This window comes from Eubalaena glacialis, chromosome 6 (assembly GCF_028564815.1).
Source record: "Eubalaena glacialis isolate mEubGla1 chromosome 6, mEubGla1.1.hap2.+ XY, whole genome shotgun sequence".
Taxonomy (NCBI): domain Eukaryota; kingdom Metazoa; phylum Chordata; class Mammalia; order Artiodactyla; family Balaenidae; genus Eubalaena; species Eubalaena glacialis.
Window position 1 is genome coordinate 106,988,112 of NC_083721.1, and position 20,590 is coordinate 107,008,701.

A 20,590-nucleotide genomic window follows, 5' to 3' on the forward strand; every position below is an offset into this window, starting at 1 on the left:
AACAGGACAGCTTTTTTAAAAAGGAAATTAAAAGTCAATAAAAGAATAGTTTTTAAAAATAAAAATCCACTTTTTCCACTTCAATTCTTGCCTGAAAGGATAAATCATTTGCATAATTTCTTCATATTTAAGTAGTTATCTTAACAGAACCTGCTTCATAAAAGAAAAAAAACATTTCTTTATATTCAGCCATCTCTAAAATATCATTAGCTTTTACTTCTCAGATTCCCAGTTATTTATCCAATTGAAATGAAGAAAGCATGTTACTGCAGAAAGTTGGAAGGTTTGTCACTAAGGAAGAGGGATGTTTCTTATAATTAAAATAACCACAGAGTATTGAGAGCTCACTTTGTGCCAGATACTTTAAATTTCTTATATCTAAATCTGCAAAAACCCTCCCTGGTAGATGCCATTGCCTTTATTTTTCAGATGGCAGAGAGAGAGATTAAATGAATTTCTAAAGGTCACCTGGTTGGTAAATAAGGGAGCTGGCGTTAGAAGCACATCCATGATACTCCATGGTATACAATCATCCCATGCTGCCTTCTGTACATTTTTGAAAATTATAGAAATTAAGAAAATATCCTAAAACAAAAATGCACTTCACAAATAGGTACGGCCATGACGCAACCAGCCAAGGTTACACTATTTTTAGGAAACATCAGGACTCACCAGCATATGTCCAAAATAAATGACCCTTGAGTTCAAAATGCCAAGAGGCTCTGAGCTTGCATTAGATTTATAGAGTTGAACCACCAGAACTAGGTTGCGAAGCAAATCCATGTCTCATTATCTGTGCCACAGAGGCATGCTATTAGAGCATCAACAGAGCAAATCTGTGACATGCTGTAACACTTAATTGGCCAACATTAAGTATTGCCTGATAGATTCAAATGAAGAGTAAACCATGATTATAAAAGGGGAGGAAATGCTTTTATCTTTAATTACACTTGAAAACTAGAAAGCAACACGTGGATGAACGTTTTCAAAAAAGAGCAACAGATTTCAAAGCAAATGGAAAATTTGGCATTAATGTCAGAGAAGATAACTGCTTATACAAACAGATTTTAAATATTAATATCATTGCCCAAAAAAAGTCCCCACTGACATTTTAAGAGAACTTCAGCATATTCACTGGACAATGATCTGGCCCAGTTCTCAGCCACAATCCATGATCTTAGAAGCATACTCTAAACAAACGTACAGGCTTGCTAGACATTTATAACAGGTATTTTGGTTACCAACTTGCAGATATGCTTTTGTCAGGGGATTTTGAAGCCCAAATAGCTATTTGTCTGTCTTAACGGTTAGCTCTCTCCTCTCAAAAACAACATCTAGGGATTTTCATGCTCTAACTTTTGAAACAGTGACCTTTACTACTGTAAAAAAAATAAATAAATAAACAGAAACCTCAACTAAATAGAGTCAGGAGACCTGAAGGGGGAGCTTTCATGCCCTATGACTATAGCAGAGAACAAAAGGAAGAAGAAAGACTCTTCTTTCCCGGCAAGGACTCAGCCAATGAAAAGCCATGGACTCTTTGTTAACTATATCCCTGTCAACTTCCTTTTCCCCTTTATAAAAGAGCTCTCTTCTCTTGCTGTGGGGGAACTTGCATGTGGCTTGCCATGGTCGCAGATACTGAATTGCAATTCCCTGCTGATCCCGAACAAAGATCTCCATCTTTGCTGGAGAAATATCTGGCAGTCTATTTATTTCAGGTTAATACTACTGCTCACAAGTATGAGTTTCAACATAAAGAAAAAATGAAGCTTTTTCTCCAGAGAAGTGTCCATATTGCCCCTACCCACATTTAGATGTGAACCAAAGAGATCCTTCATCAGGACACCTGTTCTCCAATGATCATGGGTAATGATTTGAACCTAAGGGTGCCCTCCTGATCCCACAGTTGGTCTCAGGATTTTGTGTGGATGACAATCAATATTTGTGCTAGAGGAATATAATGAAAATTCTTGAGGAGAAAATCAATAAACACAGAGTACTACAGACAGGGAAAAAAGAACATGGAAATTATCTAACTCTTCTTCACTTTACAGATGAGCCCAAAAAGAGCAAATCATTTGATGAAGACCCTTCTTTCCATTGTGCCTTTTTATATCTCTCCCATTGGTGAGTAGGTTTCATTTCTCATATTACAAGCTGAAGCAGTTTCTGCCTTTTGTTTTATCTTGTTATTCTACTTTACAAACAGCTCTACCCTTAGAAATGCACTAGAGCTTATTCATTGAACAACATACACTTAAGCTTAATATCTGTCTCTTTTCACCACCTTACTTTCACGTACAGTGTAAAGACCTTTAGTTTGCATGAATATTAACTGTCTTTTGGTGGTCTCCCAACAATTTACACTCAGGCTATGATTCTAAAATGATAAAAAATATATAGAAATTGATATAGAATGGATATGAATATAAATATTAATACATATATAAATAACATTAATCACAATGTGATATCCCTACACATACACACACATCAGAATGCCTAAATGAAAAGATTGATAATACCAAGTGTTGACAAGGACATGGAACAACTATAACTCTCATACATTTCTGTTGAGAGGGTAAATTGATGTAACACCTTTAGAAAAGTATTTAGTACTATTTATTAAAGCTGAACATGCACATGGTTTGTAACTGAGAAATTTCATTCTTAGGTATATACACAAAACAAATGTGGACATATTCAGTACAAGATATGTACTGGAATATTCACAGCAGTACTGTTCCTAAAAGCTAAAAACTGGAAACATTAATGCCCATGAACAGTAGAATGGATAAACAGATTGTAGCATATCTGCACAAAAATCATACTTCACTTATAGTGGTGATAGCAGTTACAAGTCATTGGGTCCAAGTAATTGAAATATCAAGGCTCAAATTGAGCTTAAACAATAAACCCAATAATACATAGTAGAAAACCACAAATAGGTTTGATTCCATGGTTGGTTGGAATAGCAGTTGAGAAATGCCAATAAAGATATGGTTTGGGCTTCCCTGGTGGCGCAGTGGTTGGGGATCTGCCTGCCGATGCAGACGACACGGGTTCGAGCCCTGGTCTGGGAAGATCCCACATGCCACGGAGCAACTGGGCCCGTGAGCCACAATTACTGAGCCTGCGCGTCTGGAGCCTGTGCTCCGCAACAAGAGAGGCCACGATAGTGAGAGGCCCGCGCACCGTGATGAAGAGTGGCCCCCACTTGCTGCAGCTAGAGAAAGCCCTCGCACAGAAGCGAAGACCTAACACAGCCATAAATAAATAAATAAATAATTAAAAAAAAAAAAAAGAAAGGAGAAGGGGAGAGGATGGGAGAAAATGAGGAAAAAAAAAAGATATGGTTCTTTCCACATTTTTGTTCTGTTGTCCTCTGTATTGGCTTCATTTTCATACTGGAAACAAGATGATGGTCATAGTTTCAGGCAATACATCCAGAAATAGCTAAACCCAGAGGTAGAAGGTGAACTATCTTTTACTTATTTCCTTTTATTAAGAGAAAGAAATTTTCCTTAGGAGGACTATAGCACACTTTCCTTCCTATCTCATTGGACAAAAGTGAGTCACATCCTATTTCAAAACCAAACACTGGCAGGAGAAATGGGTTGATAAAATTTGACTAAGACTAATCTTCTGGAATAGAATGAATGTTGGAGTATCAATCACCATGACAACTAACAGTGATAGTTAATATTAAGAGCATGTATTTAAACCTCAAATATTGGATTTTGGTTTCTGTTGAGAGGTGGAAACAGCGATGCTCTCAAACTTATAACAAAAATGCTGAACAAACAAACAAATACAAAGTTAACAAATTTTTTCTTAACCATCAGAGTGCTGAGGTTGCAGGGCAAGTAACTACCCAAAATCTGGAGGAAGGCAGGTGCCTGCAGTGAGAGATGAGATACAAACACTAACACAAAGTGTCTCCCCCAAAATGTTTATTAATGACAAAGAGAAAGTATCTTTACAATGGAAAAACCTGACAGGTACCACTTGCCCATGTGATCAAAGACAACATCACTAATGATAAGTCAGTTGGATGTCATAAGGCTCCCTATATGATATGAAGTAGGCACTCTACCTCCATGGTATTCTTCCTCAAATTCCACGACCTTAAGTCTTACCCCAAGAAAAACTCATAAAAACCAAAAATTTGAGGCATTCTACAAAATACATGAAAATATTCTTCAAAAGAGGTAAGGTGATGGAAGACAAGGAAAAATGAGTAATAGACACAGATTGGAGGAGTCTAAGGAGACATGACAACACAATGCAGCATGGGCGACTTCCCTGGTGGTCCAGTGGTTAAGAATTCGCCTTCCAATGCAGGGGGTGCAGATTCGACCCCTGGTGGGGAAGCTAAGATCCCACATGCCTCACGGCCAAAAAAACAAAACATAAAACAGAAGCAATATTGCAACAAATCCAATAAAGACTTTAAATATGGTCCACATCAAAAAAATCTTAAAAAAAAAAAGGCAGCATGAGCTCCTGGATCAGATCCTGGTACAGAAAAAGGACACGATGAGAGCCAAATAAAGCCTGTGGCTTGGTTAATCATATTACACCAAATTAATTTCTTTTTTTTTTAACATCTTTATTGGAGTATAATTGCTTTACAATGGTGTGTTAGTTTCTGCTTTACAACAAAGTGAATCAGCTATACATATACATATATCCCCATATCTCCTCCCTCTTATGTCTCCCTCCCATCCTCCCTATCCCACCCCTCTAGGTGGTCACAAAGCACCGAGCTGATCTCCCTGTGCTATGCGACTGCTTCCCACTAGCTATCTATTTTACATTTGGTAGTGTATATATGTCCATGCCACTCTCTCTCTTCGTCCCAGCTTCCCCTTCCCCTTCCACGTGTCCTCAAGTCCATTCTCTATGCCTGCACCTTTATTCCTGTCCTGCCCCTAGGTTCTTCAGAACCTTTTTTTTTTTTTTTTAGATTCCATATATATATGTTAGTATACGGTATTTGTTTTTCTCTTTCTGACTTACTTCACTCTGTATGACAGACTCTAGGCCCATCCACCTCTACACCTTTTCTCCACACCCTCTCCAGCATTTATTGTTTGTAGACTTTTTGATGATGGCCATTCTGACTGGTGTGAGGTGATACCTCATTGTAGTTTTGATTTGCATTTCTCTAATGATTAGTAATGTTGAGCATCCTTTCATGTGTTTGTTGGCAATCTGTATATCTTCTTGGGAGAAAATGGGAACCCTCTTGCACTGTTAATGGGAATGTAAATTGAAACAGCCACTATGGAGGACAGTATGGAGGTTCCTCAAAAAACTAAAAATAGAACTACCATACGACCCAGCAATCCCACTACTGGGCATATACCCTGGGAAAACCATAATTCAAAAAGAGTCATGTACCACAGTGTTCATTGCAGCTGTATTTACAATAGCCAGGACATGGAAGCAACCAAATTAATTTCTTACTTTTGAAAATTGTACCATGGTTATTTTAGATGTTAACATTAGGAGAAACTGGGTAAAGGGTATATAGGAAATCTCTACACTATGGTTGCAACTCTTCTGTAGTTCTAAAATTATTTTGAGATTAAAAATTAAGAAATGAAACTGCTTATTTGCTATTCTTCTATTCTATTTAAGCATTAAAAATCTTCAATAAATATTATCAGACTTTCACACATTTTCCCAGTTCTCTGCCGCAGTGGTATTGTGCCAACAAAATCAAGTGATATCATTATGGTTCCTAGGCACTAAATATAAAACCAAAAAAGTAGAAAGTACCAAAGTTTAGGGTGACATAGAAAGATATAAGCCAGTTTACAAGAATTTGAATATCAGGAAACCAAATAATTTTGCTCTTACACTATTTCCTCCTTTCCTGTATCTCTTGGTTCAGAAGTAATTTTCTCAACTCTTTTCGAGCTCATAAATCTTCTTCCGTAATCCTTATAACCACTGATAAAGAAGCTCTTTTTCTTGTTAACTCCATTATATGCTTTAAATAATGAGGATTGTAGAGGGTCTTACTAAGTAGCTGCAAAGTTGCTGATCTGAGTTACAAAAAAGCAAACAGATGTGTTTGCTTAATGTGTTCTTAGTATAATACAAATACTCTGGTGATTTCTCAAGAGGAGTAACAGCAAAAAGGAAAGACGATGACATTTGTGATTAAAGCTAAAGAATAATGCAAGGTTCTGTAAAAGCAAAAGTAAGAAAAATGTTTTCTGGCTGACTATTGATTATCTGTTTTCTCTACAGAAAATGTCAACCATGGTGTTTATCCCTGTTCCATCATGGTTTACTGAATGTATGGAAAAGGCAGGTGGGGAGTCGATAAGCTGTCTTTCTAATTCATAGGTCGGCAGATCATAAGGAGCCACATCTGAAGCTGATAAAAAGATTCTAGAGTTTGAGCTCCACACAGGAACTATATGAGATTTCCTTATTCTATGTATAGGAGGAAGAGTGAAATCAGTACTTGGTAACCAAAACGGTGGAGAGTGATGGAGATTGCTATGTGTTCACCAAAGTCCATTTCCACTTTCTCCTGGTGGACAACCAGACCACATTCCTCAGTCTCCCGTGAAGTTAGGTGGGGTCATGCAATTGAGTTTTGGTCATGGAATGTGAGAGAAAGTGATGCATGTCGCTTTCAGAATTGGCACATGACAAAAGTTCCATGAGATCCTCCACACCCTCTTTCTTCTCCCATCTTTTTGCTGGATGTTTATACCCAAGGCTACCTTGTTTGCCCCAATTCAAGAGAAAGTAACCTCTGTCTGCCTAGGTTCCTGAGCCATGGCCCACCAAAGACCACTTTATCATTAATCTACACTGGACTGTGATGTGAATGAGAAAGAAAAATGTATTATCTTATGTGATTGAGATTTTGAATTTCTTTATTTCAGCAATTACCCTACCCTTACTAATACAGTATTTCTAATTATTTAGGAAAGAGTGATATAGGAGATTCCCAACTCTTAACCTGCTAAGTGATATATAGGTTGTATCTAGATAGATCAAAGTCAAGCAGGTATTCCAGAATAGTTTTTTTACTACTTCTTCCTTATTATCCCTCCTTATGTTGCCTACGCTATGGTTTTATTGTTTTTTTCAGCTTTTTGGTAAGTGGGGAAAATATATGTTCCAGCTTTCTTGAGACAGTGCTAGTTTATACCTGTTGCCCCAGTACAATGATTAATATTAATCTCAAAATTTTGGATGATAAGTTATATGGTCATCCTAATGATAAACCACCTTATCCCCTTCTTAAGAGCAGAGGAGACATAAATAAAAGAGTGAATAAAATGGATTTATCACCAAGAGTATTATACTTTATGAGTAACTGCAGATGCATTTTCCCCTACTGTTTTTTAGATAGCCAAAAATATGGTACCTTCTCTCTGGTGTATTATACAATATAATTTCTCTACAAGTTTATCAATCACATTGATCAGAAAAAGATTGAATGGAAAGCCTGTAGACTATGATACTGAAATTCTTTCAGTGATTTTTAAAACTATTTTCATATGTGTTATATGACATTCTTATTATTTATTGAGTAATGAATCTGGTTATTAAACACTAATCATTATAAAAAGTGTGACCATAATAGTTTTGGATAAAGAGAATCTATGTACAAACTTAGGCTTCCAAAGGAAACACAACTAGAAAAGAGATCTGATCACATGTCACATCTGGGGAGCTAGGAATTTAAGTTTGTATTAAAAGTTATGCATAAATATTAATTCCATGTGAATTTTTCCATTAAAAAGAATTTCAAACTGATAAAAAATATTCTTTATTGTCAAACTGGGGGTAATTCTTGATTTTCTGGATCATTAACTGCAAATAGACATTTCTTCACACTCCTTAGAGACAGTTTTAAGAAACCACTTTAGTTTAGACCATTTCCACAACAGGTTTAAAAAAGAAACAACAAAGTGGAAGCTTTAATGACTATGATTAAGTTAGGGTTAATTATAAATTAACCTCAAAATAGATTCTTTTAAAACAATTACGATGAAGAAATGTCCCTTTCAGGAAGAGAGAGTGTGGAAATGAGTTTAGTGAATATGGTATATTATAACATTGGAAAAACTATCATGTGACATGGAAGGGACTATGAAGAGGCAAGTAGAAGATTTACACTAGTTTTACCTTCCACAATAATCCAAACCTTTGCCATTCTGAAGATGGATCAGATCTCTATTTTAATTCTGCCATCTAAATCTTACTGATTTTATTCAGGTCACCCCCTGAACTTTCATTACTGAAATCTCCCTCACCTTAGCTCTAATTTATTGTGAAAAATGTCATTAACTTTTCTTGAGAATTAATCACAAAAGATGCTGAAATTCTGTGTGATAGCTGTACCTGCAAACCTATTTGAAACGTGCTCTACCACACTGAGTTTCTGTCTGAAATAACTGATTTAAGCCCTTGATATAGTAGAGCTGGTACCCTATTCATTGTGTTATCATTTTACACAGTCTGTCCATAAAAACCGCAAGAGAAGAATGCACTGTCTGTCCATGAAAAATAACCCACTGTCTGTGGCTTATGGAAACAACAATAGAATTTTAAATACCTTGGAAAAGCCAGACATAGCCATTTACATGATTTTTGCCAGCACTCCTCTGGTTGAATGGCAACAAAGATAATGAACAGAGGAACACAATTAAATATGTACCCTAATGAGGAATGGAGAACTGAGATTTTTGTCATTTTTCAAAAACAAAAGCTTCCAAAATTTAAAATAATGAAGTCACATGGCTGCTGGAGAGAAGTGAGGGATGCATTATTAGACACAGCAGTAAATGTCAAATATAATATACTACAGCAATATTCTTCAGTTTGACTATAGCTTTTTTATTTCTTGTTCCCATGTATCTATCTCCTGCTGTTAACTGTTCATCTCGCATCAATTTTATTCTCATCAGTAGTTGCCCTGGTCAGGCAGAAAGACTGTCTTGGTTTAATTAAATGCCCCCACTAATAAGAGGAATCTAAGCAGACTTGGACATGCCCGAAGCTCTGCTCTCACATTTGAGCAGGCGGTGACAAGCCTTGAGCTTACCCTGAACTCTGGATTTTATTTCTGCTTGAGTTGAAGACTCAGAAGGCTATTTTCTCTAAAAATTTCTGAGTCTTCAGGCCCTAAAGAATGAAAATAATTTATACCAAGATAATTACTATTGATTGTTGCTACATGGAACTCTACCATAATGACTTCAGATATATTATGCACCCAACAATCTGACTTTGAGTAAAATTGTGATCCAAATATTGCACTGTGGATCCAGCAAGGTGTTCACCTAAATAAGATTTATGAGAACTAAGGTTTCGGTGTGGAAATACTTCAAGTTGTGTGCAGGTCGAGGGGTAATGCAGGTACCTTTCATTCATCTTTACCAATTTCAGTCTGATAAGAGGAAGACAAACAAGGAGGAAGAAGAGAAACAGGAGTGTGTGATCTGATAACCTGGAAGGTTACAAGATACCTTCCACACGTGGGTAGGAATCCAAAGGACCAGGCCACACCTTCATCGTTAGCAGATGAGTACGACTCTATGTGGATCCTGGTAGCATGAAAGTAAGTCTCTTCCACATGTGTTTGGCGCAAATCGGGTGAACGAGTGAATGGTGGTCTCAACAGTTCCCGAGTAGCAGGAAGCGTAGAAGCATTGGCTCTGTTTGCGAGGTCCCTGCGAGGAGCCAGGGTGCACTCACCGAGTGACCTCACTTGTTTGGATAGAAGACTGTCTAAATCAGAACTAAAGCTAATCTGTAGGATATTTTAAAAGTGACTTTCTTTTTTAATTGGTTGCTATTTATTGCATATATGTCATATAATAAAAAATTTAAACTAAAAATAATCCATAATCCCCCCACCCAAAAGCATAAATTATTTTCCCGCATCCACATTCCTAGCCAGTCCTTGCCCATCTGCATGGGCAATAGATCAGGGTGCCAGGTGCTGTCCTGGGCACTTCCATGCTTGCTCATTGAATCCCCACAATGACTCTGAGAGCATTGTCCCCATTGCACAGGGGAGACTGACACTTAGGAAAGTTAAACAACTTGCCCTAGGTTGTATGGCCAGTTAAAAGATCCTGGAATTGAGTTCTGGTGGGTCCAAATCTGAAGTCTGTACTCTTAGCCTCTTTGTAATATGGCCCCTGAGTCATGTGATCAAGTCAAATGTATCCTGCTTTATTTTTTCATCTTGCTAAATGAACTTCTTATCTTTTTTATTGGCTGTACAACATTCATTTGAAGAAATGTCATTTAACTTATCACTATTCTGGATATTTATGTATGTCTCATAGCTGGTACTACAATGAACATTTTCTTGCCTAATGCTTTTTTTCTTCCTCCTTTTGAATTAGTTCATAAGGATAAACTCCCAGGAGTGGTATTATTTTGTCAAGCGACATAAACATAAAATACTTGATTATTTTAAGTACATTTACATACCTTAACAGAGGTTTTAGAGAACTTTTAATGAAGGGATAAGAATTATTATATTCCATTCTTTCAACATTCCTTATGAGTCTTTGCTACATGCTGGGCACTGAACTAAACAGTAGGTATACAAAAATACCAGAAGATCAGACTCCTGCCTTCCTGTTACTTAATCCTACTAAGGTAGAAAATTACATATTTATTTTAAAAATACATTTTCTTCATAAGGTATATGATGACAAAATTCAAACCAGGTCCTTCTAAGTTATTAGAAATAAAGAAAGCTAAAATAGTAGATATTTGCATATTTTTCATAAAAGAAGATAGCAGTTTTAGGTGTCCAGTACGATCCCAGCTCCCACACTTAGGGCACATTCTTGGGCGATTTACTTGATATTCCAGTTTCCACATGTGCAGAATGGACATAAGGTGTTTAGGATTAACTGAGATAATACCTCTGAGCACTTGGAACATTGCATACCACTTAGTGAATGCTCGATAACTGTTAGCTAATTCAGTGGTGTGCTGGAACCAGCACACCACTTAGTTTGTGATAACTAAATTTTTACGAATTTTGAAACACAGTCATTAAGCACCACCATTATTAAATACTCCTCATGGTAGGACTATTTACACCGCAGGAATTGGCAAACCCTACTAATCAAAGACTTTTATTCAGAAAGTGGTTATTACAGATTCACCAGCATACCACTGAGTATTACTATTCATATATGTATCACCCTTCCTCTGGAAAAGGATGCTACAGATGGTGATCAATAACCACAAGTTAAGTGGGTAGTTAAAGAAACAGTTGGTCAGTGGCGTTTCTTTCTGTATTGCTGACTAGTAAAGCATGCTCAAGGTTGGTTAAGAAGCTACTGATTGCATATTCAGTGTGTGGATACATTTTAAATAACTCTCACACAGACAAGTCACTAGTAAACCATGTTGAAGTGGAATTTCAGTGAGCAGTTTGTTACTTGGTTAACAAATATGGTTGTGAAAGGAAAGAGAAGAGAACTTGGAATGGGCTAAAGGAGATAGCATTCGTGGTCTTGCCATTAGACCAAGCCAGTTTACTAACTTAAAACGTTAGTTAACTTAACATCTCTGAATCTTGGTTTTCTTACCTGAAAAATGAGGATAATAACACCTAACTCATAAAATTGTTATGAAGACTAAATGAGATAATACGTACTCAAGTGACCAACATATAGTAGGTACTAAACACAAATCCATCTTCCTTTCTCCCTTAAGATGGGAGAGTCTTAAGTGTATCTCCATATTGAAAGAATGAGCCAGTGGAAATGGAAGAGAGAGATTGATTATTATTGATGAGAGATGATCTGGAATGGATGATACCAGTGGAAGGTGGAAGGATTAGCTTTGGAATGAAAGAGGAACAATACTTCCTGTCAGAAAGGAAAGAAGGAAGTAAGGTAGCATTTAAATTTTTAAAATTGCAGGTGTAGAGTGGGGAAGTCAAGAAGTTCATACCTGACAGCCCCTGTTTTCTCTGTGTTGTTCAACAAAAAGTTGTTGGTCAATAGCCAGAAACTGAGGGAGAGAGGAAGCAGGGATGGCCCTGGGAGGGAAGGATTACTGAGCAGCCCTGAGGACACAGCTTGGTGGGAGACCACATTTGCAAGGTGCCACTCTGCTACCCAACCCCAGCAGGGCCCTGGGACAGATGTGGAAGTGGAGAAGGCACCCAGTTGGACTGTTCCAGGAATCAGAATCAGGGCAGAGGCAGCAGAAAGACAAGGCAGGACAGAAGGGTGCTGCAAGAGAGGATGAAGTGATGGGGACCACAGAGAGATGTTGAAGTCAAGAGCTGGTTGAATATCTTGAAGAAGTGGGCTGAGTCAAGGTACCAGAGATCTCAGGGAGCTCAAAGAGCAACAACCATGAAGGGATAAAGGTAGGAGAGAGTCAAGGGGGGCGTGGGCTGTTGTCAGAAGCTGAGAGGTAGAGGTGGGGATTTCTCAGGTGAACTCTTCTGGGTAGTAACAATGGTTTGGGCCCAGCCTGGTATTAATCAGAGCCAAGTCCTCTAAAGCAGAGCATGATCTGGCTGAAGAATAAGGTCTGAGGCTACAGACAAGATATAGGATTAAATCTTCCGAGTGACTCAGGCTATATCTGAAGGAATTACAAAGAAGAAAACAAATCCAAAAGTTCAAAGTCATTAGAGATGCCAGTGAAATATGTAAATATTTCTCCAAGAAAATACTTTCTGCTTCTTTAAAGCAGATAACACGCACTGGATATGTTAGCATGTGTACGTTTGTATGAAAAATGAATCTTGTTGCTTCATAGCCACATGGCAGCTAAAGAAAGACAATGTATAAAACCCATATGAGAACTAGTTAGACTGTGGGAAAAAGAAATATAAGAATGAAGATGTTGTTCAAGATTCATTTATGAAAGGCAAATATTGGAAACTTGAGAATCAACAAAGTATAATGATTAAGAGAATTGTGGGATATACCTATGATAGAATATTATATGGTTGTTAAATTGATGGTTATAAAGACTATACAATAACATGGAAAATATTTATTATAATAAATTAAGTAAAAATCAAATGTAGGATTCAGATATACAGGTACACCATGATTCTAAGTGTGTAGGAAACAAACCTAAGATGAAGACTTAAACTTACAGTTGGATTTATGGAGGATTTCTCTTCTTTCTATTTTCTTGAATTTTTTATAACATGGCTATATTAAAATTTTAAATTATTAATGTTCAATTTCAACTCCTTCCTACTGCTTAGGAATCCTCTTGTTGGACACCTGTAGGCTTCCTAAAACAGCTCAAGAAAGGAGCTCACAAACTCCCTTCTTCCAGCCTCAATCCTACCACCTCCACCCAGTTGGTGACCCTGACTTTGACCAGAGGCTAATGAGTGCGAGGAGTATTCCAGCTATTTTGGGGAGGGGGTGGAGATTTCTAGGAATTGGGTCACTGTCCACTTTTTGGCCTTTTATGGTTGGTCTTGGCACCTGAGGGTGTGTCATTTAGCGTATGCTAATGTATAACAATGAGCACATAACAAGGCTCAAGGTCCACTGGGAGTCGAATCCTCTGCTATCTTGGACCTAGTTGGTTCAAACCAGTTTATGTCGTGTCCTCAATGGCTATGTCATTCTTTGAAAGGTCATGCTCTGCCCCCTTCCTGTCTCAAGAAGTCTGAAATAAGTGGGTTTCACTGGGCTAAAATCAAGTGTCTGGAAGCCTGCCTTCCTTCTGGAGACTCTAGAGGAGTGTGTGTCCCCACCTTCTAGAAATTGCCTGCATCCCTTGGCTCCTGGCCCCTTCCTCCGTCTTCAATGCCAGCAGCATAGCATCTCTCTCCCTTACTCTGACTCTCCTGCCTTCCTCCTGTAAGGACCCGTGTGATTACATTAGTCCACCTGGACAATCTAAGATAATCTCCCCATCTCAAGATCCTTTTAATCACACCTGTACTGTCCCTTTTGCCATGTAAGGGAACATATTCACAGGTTCCAGGAACATCATTTGGGGTACGGGGCATCATTCTGTCTACTAAAACTGTTAATAATCTCTAAGAAAAATGTAGCCAAAGGACACCCTCATATGTTGTGTCTGGTTAAGGACATTGTAGAAAATAAAACCAAAGATTCAAGATTTTTTTTTCAAACTTAGAATTTAAAAAGAAATTGCTATTTATAAGAATTGTGTTGCAGGAAGGATGGATGGAGTCTTCCTCAGTAAGAAGCTTGGGCCTACCCTATCTCAGTTCCATACACATCAAACTTACTGGCCTTCTAAACATGAGACTAGCCTCTGAGCAGTGACCTATGGTCAGAAAAGAGGACCACCTCTTGACACACAAGAGAAACAAGACCATTTGATGCTTAGCAGAGGAGGTAAAGGTAAATTTTGTAGTCATCAATTAGCAAACTCCAAAAAGGTTATTTGGGGAATTCCCTGGTGGTCCAGTGGGTAAGACTATGCACTCCTAATGCAGGGGGCCTGGGTTCAATCCCTGGTCGGGGAACTAGATCCCGCATTTATGCCGCAACTAAAGTGTTCGTATGCCGCAACTAAGAAGTCCACATGCCACAATTAAAAGATCCCGCATGCCGCAATGAAGACCCAGTGCAGCCAAAATAAACAAACAAACAAACAAATAAATAAATAAATATTTTTTTTAAAAAGGTTATTTGAAAAAGAGCCAATTCCAGATCTTTCAAAAGGATCTCCCTCCCCTCTCTCTCTCCCTCCCCCCCTCAGTTGTTGCATTCAATTGTCTGCAATATCAGAGAAAGGGTTCCTTCCTCTTCCACAGGCTAACTCCTTCCTGTCTCTGGAAAAAAAAGGCTCTGCCTGTTCTTCACTCCATACCGTTGTTTGTATGATTTCCTCTTTTTAACGACACCTTCATCTCTTCTTCCTAACTCCTTAACGCTGCTCACCTGAGCCAAGGTGTAGCCATCCAGCTCTTCCGTGATGCTTTCTGCAATGCTCCTGCCTCTACCAGCCTCTCCTCACAGAGAACTTTCCTTAACACCACTTACTGTACGTGGTATGTGCTCTAAAGCCAAACTTCCCGAGTTTAAATTCTTGCTTCTCCACTAACTAGGTCGTTTACCCTTGCTATGTCTCAGTTTACTCATCTTTAAAATGGGGACAGTAATAGAACTTACTTCACAAGCACTCAATAAATGCAGGTTTTTATTATTTGTGTTCCTTGATTGTTGGGGTGTTCAACTTGTTTTCCTTGCCACAGTGAAAAATTTTGGCGACTATTTTAGTCTTATTTGTTTTCTCCTTGTATAGTAACCACTGTCTCTGTTTGCCCAGGACTTATGGGTTTCCCAGGACATGAGATTTTTAGTGCTAAAACTGAGGAAATCCCAGATAAATTAGGATGGTCACCCTGCATTCATGCCTAAGACAACGTTTTACATGTAGGAGGTGTTTAAGGAATTATTATTGAATGAGTCTGTATGTAAAATACATACAAAATCATGATACACACACAGAAATATTTACTGTATAAACATAAATCTACAAATTTGTATTCAATCTAAAACAGTGAGTTTTCTTTTCCTGTGTTGATACAGCAACTGATATATTAAACAAATCCTTTCTTTAACAGATAATGTATCCAATTTTCCTTGTTCATTTTACAACACTGATATTAGCCTTCTATAATGGTTTATATCATCCTTTGGGGAGACTTTTCCAAATTCCAGGTTTCCTTCTGCCCTTAGAAAATAACTAGATTATAATTAATTATCTCTGTAGTTTAAGTTATTTCTGCAAGCTGAAACCAAGTACCTTTCTACTTGTTTAGGATTGAGGATTCCTCATTCCAGAAAATCCTAGCCAATAGAATGTGAAGTTGAAGCAACTTTCCATCTTGACATCACAAGCTTAATTCTCCTCCCCACCCCTAGCAACCAATATGCAAGCATAGCAACAGCAGCTGGTACACCGGAACAGCATTGTTTAAAATAAACACTCTCCCCAGTTGGCATTTGCAAGTGATCTCTTTCTTTCCATCGTTTAAAATATAAGTGTGAACATATCTTAAGAAAATGTAAAACAAATGAAAATGAAAACTGCTTGGAAAGGTATGCAGGAGAATAAAAATCATGAGAAAATGCTAACTGCCAAAAGGAATTTATGCTTTGCCCTTTATCACCACCGGAAATTCCATTCCCAGAAGTACTGAAAGTTTTTCCTAAGGGTTCTCAAAATTTAGAATTTTCAAGGATCTCCTAAAAAATTCATCCCCATAGAATTCCATTTTTCAAGTGTTTGGAGAGTACCATGTGCTAGGAGACACAGGGATGCAAAGATGGAAAAAAACCAAAATCATAAGGCAAGTACACAGATAACCACAAAATATAAGATATAGAGAGAGGCTACATAGAATAATGGTTTGGAGGATGGTCTCTGAGTCAGACTGACTAGGTCTGAACTATGGCTTAGCCACTTAGTAGTGGTGTGACTTCGTAAGTCACTTAGCCTCTCTGTGTTGCATTTCCTCCTCTGTAAAATGAGGAGTAATAGTAGCACCTACTTCCAAAGGTTGATGTGAGGCTTAAGTGAATTAATTTATATCAAGTGCTTAGAATAGGGCCTGACACAAAGCAAGTGCTGTATATGTGTGTATTATTATTAATTTTAAGATAGAATGTTACAGGTAACATAAGACAGATTAAGAAGACATGCAAAGGATGGTTCAGAAAGAGAAAGCACATCTCAAGAGAGCAAGACAAACTTCAAGGAGGAACTGAGTTGGGTTCTAAGTCATTGACAAGGACAATAAGAGAAGTGTAAGCAGAGGGAGAAGTGACCCAAGCAGAGGGAGAGATGAGGCATTAGAACTTGAGGAGGAAGAAGGCAGAGGGGTCATGGGGGGCAGGGAGGGGGCATGGGGGCCTCATCCAATAAGATGCTCCTCACTGGCTCTCTGAGGGTAAGTACGACTCTGTAAGGCCTGAAGGTGGGAACAGGCCACTGTGGTCATTGCAAAAGCTCTGAATTTTGATGTAACTCCACGTGTTTGGAAAACGTTAAGGGTTCAGTTTTGGCCAAATAATAAGTGCATGGAGTTGAGGGTTGGGTGAAGGAGTACAGGAGAAGAGCAAAAGAGGAAGCTGAAGAAGGGGCAGAGGGAGGCCAGGAAAGGCCAGGAAGTACACCGACACCATGCTAAGGAACTTGCTTCATTGTGCAGGCCATCATTTCTCAGAGTGAGTGTGGTCTCCTTGGAGCGTTTCCCTTAGGATCTATTACAGTGTTGCTTTAAAATGCAGATTTCTTAGGAGCAAGGGAAGATGTTGAGATTAAGTGGGAGGGCTGCAGAAAAAGGAGGCAGGAAGGTGCTTCAGGGGAGGAGAGGACAGACCCAGAGTCATCTACTGAAGTTCCTGCTTCTGACCCCCATCTTCCCAAGATCCTCCTTCACTATAAGGTACAAGTGGATGAGGCAGCTAGAACAGGCAATTAATAGCTCTCCTGCTTTCTCCTCCATGGGTTTGCAATTATCACATGGACCAGTGAATGTATGCTTAAACCTTCTTTGAGGTCCAGCACATGGGAGCTCACATCCTTAAATAGTAGCCAAGGCCACACCAGAGAAGGAATCACCCTCTGGCCATCTGTCAGCATCAGAACCACATGTGTTAGATCAGGAGTGACCTGTAGACAAACAGGAATCATTGCAAGGAACCCTCACCCCAGTGGGAGTGACCCACTTGGAGAGCCAGAAAGGAATGACATGGTACAGGTCACACCATTTTGTATGAAAAATAATGCAGTGGCAACAGGAACACAAACAAAGATGTTAAGGATATGAGCTACAGAGCCAGGCAAATGAGAAACACACATTTCACTTTTTTTTAAGCTCTGGTAATCAATCTAAAGAACCTCTCTTCTTGGTGTAGTAAATGCCTATGTGAGACCATCGCCACGGTTTGATGGGTGTCCCTTTAGATTCTTCTCTTTTGCCTTCATTTTTTGTTGTATTCAAAGAGCCATCTGTATCCTTTCCTTAATTTGACAGAACAAAGGCTAGGTCTGTTGTAAATTCCATTACTCAAAGCAGCACCTGTACAGGCTCCCAATCCACGTTCAAGTGCGTGAAAGGAAAAAACATTTCTAGCTGAAGCTCAGACTACCAGAGATAAAGGAGATCCAAATGACTGAAACATTAGGGGTGTGTCTTCCTGTGCAAATTAATTTGATGGTTTTGAGACAGCAAAGTACACACACACACACACACACACACACGCACGCACACACACGCAGGCAGCCAAATAATCTTGTTTGTCAAATGAATGAAGAATTCACTAAACCATGTATTTTAAAATTAAATAATGATTTAATGCTCTCTCTGTTAGAAGGCTTGAAAAGTTTGATTCATTATAAATCTCTTAGAATTCATATCATGAAAATGTAGATCCTAGAATTTTCAACAAAGAGTTAGGTGGTAAGGATATCCATGCACTGAATGTATGAAAAAAAAAAGGGTGGCGGAGAAAAGAGAGGAAATTTAGATTTCCTCCTTACAATAATCCCATAAAGTCAATAAAAAGCATCCCATACAGTTGTTTGCATTCCAAAGGCTCTACAGAACAACATTTCTGATATCTAGTACCCGGAAACAGTACAAAGGTAATAATAACCATAATAACAATTGTGTCTGCAAACCATTTTTTATTTCATTTAATTTTTTTCCTCAAAGAAATCCTATGACAAGGAAGGACAGGAAATATTATCTCTGCTTTTCTAAATAAAAGCAATAAGTAAAGCTCAGAGAAGTTAACTGACTCAACCAGTGAAACCCAGTTGTACATGAATTCCAAATATTGAAATTTCCAGGCCCACATTCTTCTTCTTCCCAAAGCCTCTTCTCAACAGAAACTGATATTGAAGGAAACAGCAGTCACCCAAGCTGGGGTCTGCGGCCACCTCCCACCTTCCCCTCACCTTCCATCCCCAAAACCCTCATCTCACAGACATTGATGTGTGTCTTCCTGCTCCTACCACTGTTTGGAAGGTATTCCAAGGATGTGGAAAGCTGCTGCCCCCATCTTAGCACATAAATTTAAATACTCATGGTATAAAGCAACATATTTTTTAAAACGCACACTTCATACAGTAGACTACTAAGAAGAAGGTATATATGTACTCATTAAAATGGGTAAATATTTAAGATAAATTAAGTGAAAAAAAGCAAGTTATAGGAAGATATGCGTGATCCTTTTAGGGATATTTAACACTGTGTACTTTTTATAGAGACAGATACATACACATATACTCCTACACACATATATGTAAATGCAGCACATTACACACTGAAGCTAACTGCAGTTACTTCCAAGGTTTTGGAAAGGGCACCACGTTTGGGGGTGTAATCAAAGGGGCTATGCCATGGGGTTGAGCACCCAGGCTCTGGAGCCACATGTGTGGTTTCGAATCCAGCTCATATAACAGCCATGTGACCACAGGCAAGCCACTCAGCCTGCTGTGCCTCAGTTTCCTCATCTGTAAAATGAAGATGATTACAGGGCTGATATAAGGACTACATGAAATAATAACATGTAAATCACTTAGCATCTGGTACATTAAAAAAAAAAAAAGCTCTCAATAAATGCTAGGTACTAACTGTTCCAATTTTTATAAGAAGAATGTATTGCTTGTATATTTTCTTTTAGTTTAAGTAGAGTTTGAGATAATAACAGAAAAGAAGATGGCTGGTTTAGTTTCCTAAGGCGACTGTAACAAAGTACCACAGATTGGGGTTTTAAACAGCAAAAATTTGTTGTCTCACTGTTCTGGAGGCTGGAAGTCTGAGATCAAGGTGTCAGCAGGGTTGGTTGCTTCTGAGAACCATGAGGGAGAATCTGCTTCATGCCTCTCTCCTGGAGCTTGTAGGCATATCACCCTGATCTCTGCTTTCATCTTCACATGGAGTTTTCCATGTGTGTGTGCATGTGTGTGTGTGTGTGTGTCTGTGTGTCCGAGTCCAAATTTCCCCTTTATGTAAGGATATCATTCATATTGAATTAGGGTCCACCCTAATGACCTCATCTTTACTTGATCATCTGCAAAGACCCTATTTCCAAATGTCACATTGACAGGTACTGGGGGTAGGATTTCAACATGTTTTGAAGCAGACACAATGCAACCTGTAATAATGGGAGAAGACCAAGTTGGAGGTTATTGCAGTAGTCTAGGTTTTTCCTAGAATGCTGGTGAAATAGATTTTTTAAAATGAAAAAAATGCAATGAGATTTGGTGACTGGATATAATGGAGAGAGGCAGAGACCCTGGGGTTTCTGGCTTAAGCATCTGGTAAACGCTGGCAGTGGCATTTACTGAGATGCAGTGAGGGCTGGAGTAGGTGAACTGGGGGTAAATACAGACAGATCATCAAAATTAACTTTAACAAAATGCCCACATAGCTTCATTCCAATAAATATGTGGCATGAGCCAACTAGCTTTATTTAAAAAGACTGATGTTTATTTTTTAGATTTTATTCCCTATGCTTTTAGTCTCTTTCACAATTTCTGACACTTGCCTTTCAGTGTCAGGGGTCCTTTATAAACACCTCTTTGTTGTTCT

The 20,590-nt window shown here is 38.4% G+C and overlaps 1 protein-coding gene and 1 non-coding gene across 4 annotated transcripts in view; one reads left to right on the plus strand and one right to left on the minus strand.

Annotated features, from left to right (window-relative positions):
• SCHIP1 (schwannomin interacting protein 1) overlaps positions 1-20,590 on the minus strand; it is an 801,544-nt gene that overhangs the window by 539,924 nt on the left and 241,030 nt on the right. The window lies entirely within an intron of this gene.
• TRNAR-CCU (transfer RNA arginine (anticodon CCU)) lies at positions 14,431-14,503 on the plus strand. Its single transcript has one exon. It is a non-coding gene; the product is annotated as a tRNA-Arg (tRNA).